The 2,318-nt window shown below is 36.4% G+C and overlaps 1 pseudogene; it reads left to right on the top strand.

The window, feature by feature from the left end:
* Positions 1-251: 251 nt before the first annotated feature.
* LOC112404791 (cytoplasmic protein NCK1 pseudogene) lies at positions 252-1,383 on the top strand (annotated as a pseudogene).
* The last annotated feature ends 935 nt before the right edge of the window (positions 1,384-2,318 follow it).

Here is a 2,318-nt window from a genome sequence, read left to right as displayed (position 1 = left end):
TACTGTAATCTTGGCACATGCCCAAGAAGTTCCAGCTCAAACACTGTGCCCCTATATGGGGTCTGGACTAGAAATGAAAGCAGTTTGAGGAGATTTATTTCAAGAATGTCATGCAGAATACAGTAAACAGGAAATCAAATTCTAGAGAGACAAAGGGGATTCCTAAGGTGATAAAGACAGTTCCCTTAACGCTGATTATCAGATGAAAGAGCAGTAAGTATGGATTTGAACTGTGCAGAAGCTGCTGAAAAATGGCAGAAGTGGTGGTAGTAGCCAAATTTGATTATGTGGCCCAACAAGAACAAGAGCTGGACATCAAGAAGAATGAGAGACTGTGGCTTCTGGATGATTCTAAGTCCTGGTGGCGAGTTCAAAATTCCATGGATAAAATGGGTTTTGTGCCTTCTAACTACGTGGAAAGGAAAAACAGTGCTCGGAAAGCATCGATTGTAAAAAACCTAAAGGATACGTTAGGCATTGGAAGAGTGAAAAGAAAACCTCGTGTGCCAGATTCTGCATCTCCTGCTGATGATAGCTTTTTTGACCCAGGGGAATGTCTGTATGACCTCAACGTGCCTGCTTATGTAAAATTTAATGACATGGCAGAGAGAGAGGATGAATTGTCATTGATAAAATGGACAAAGATGATCGTCATGGAGAAATGCAGTGATGGGTGGTGGTGGGGTAGCTATAATGGACATGTTGGATGGTTCCCTTCAAACTACATGACTGAGGAAGGCGACAGTCCTTTGGGTGACCATGTGGGTTCTTTGTCAGAGAAATTAGCAGCAGTTGTCAGTAACCTAAATACTGGGCAAGTGTTACATCTGGTACAGGCTCATTACCCATTCAGCTCATCCAATGATGAAGAACTTAATTTTGAGAAAGGTGATATAATGGATGTTATTGAAAAACTTGAAAATTACCCTGAGTGGTGGAAATGCAGGAAGATCAATGGAATGGTTGTTCTGGTGCTGAAAAACTATGTTACCATTAGGCAGAATAATCCATTAACCTCAGGTTTGGAACCATCGCCTCCACAGTGTGATTACATTAGGCTTTCACTCACTGGAAAGTTTGCTGGCAATCCATGGTATTATGGGAAAGTCACCAGGCATCAAGCAGAAATGGCATTAAATGAAAGAGGGCATGAAGTTGATTTCCTCATTCATGATAGTGAATCTTCGCCAAATGATTTTTCAGTATCACTAAAAGCACAAGGGAAAAACAAGCATTTTTAAAGTCCAACTAAAAGAGACAGTCTACTGCATTGGGCTGCATAAATTCAGCACCATGGAGGAACTTGTAGAACATTATAAAAAGGCACCAATTTTTACAAGTGAACAAGTAGAAAAATTATATCTGATCAAGCATTTATCATGATACTGCTGACCAGAAGTGACTTCTATACAGTTGTAATTCGTCATGTAATTGAAGACTGAGAAAATATCAGTCCAATCACGCTTGATTGGAAATTGCTGTTTCTAACTCTATATGAAAATTGACTATAATACATAAGTATTTTTATTATAACTCAGTCCATACATATACACTACAGATGCCAAACATCTGCATAGAGCAATTCCTTATCCTTGGTCTTCTGTTTTATTGTTTTTTTGCTCTTTTTCTCTTTGCTTCTAATATTAAGGTTTTATATTTTGAAAAAAATTATGCAGATTGAAAGTCTTTATATGGAAGAATTTCTTTATTGCCTTTCTTTTATTTCCTTGTAAGGGCACCACCTTAGTTACTTCTGCAATTGTTCTCTTCATATAAAATTATTATATCAATTATATCAATATATGGCATATGCTAAAATAAATTTCTTGGATAGTTGTTAAAAAAAAAAGAATGTCATGCATACTGATCATATGAATGATGATAAAGAAGAAGAATGTGAGTTGTGTTCACATTTTCAGGACTCGAGGCCGAATAAAGTTCCTGCTCATGATCTTATGAGCAGAGAAATAGACATATGTGTGAGTAAAAGACAAGAAGGTTTGACCTCAGAATATTTGCATCTACACTGCCACTTTGATTGCCAAATGAAGATACCTTGTTGACAGAATATTATGGTTGATGTTTTCATCATGTAACTTCCACTTATAAATTATTTGTAATTATGAAGAAATGCCTCAAAATTTACTTTCTGCACAGCAGATAATTGCATCTTAAATACAGAGTAAAGGAATCAAAGTGACTTTCCAAAGTTGGTCTTGGCACCAAAATATTTATTTTTTTAGAGTTTTCTTTTTATTGTTATAATTAGGTTGCATTCATGTGTTCTCATTCTCAGGTATTTACAAATATATTTCCCC

Source organism: Neophocaena asiaeorientalis, unplaced genomic scaffold (assembly GCF_003031525.2).
Source record: "Neophocaena asiaeorientalis asiaeorientalis breed wild unplaced genomic scaffold, Neophocaena_asiaeorientalis_V1.1 scaffold245, whole genome shotgun sequence".
Taxonomy (NCBI): Eukaryota; Metazoa; Chordata; class Mammalia; order Artiodactyla; family Phocoenidae; genus Neophocaena; species Neophocaena asiaeorientalis.
This window is presented reverse-complemented; position numbering and strand designations above follow the sequence as displayed.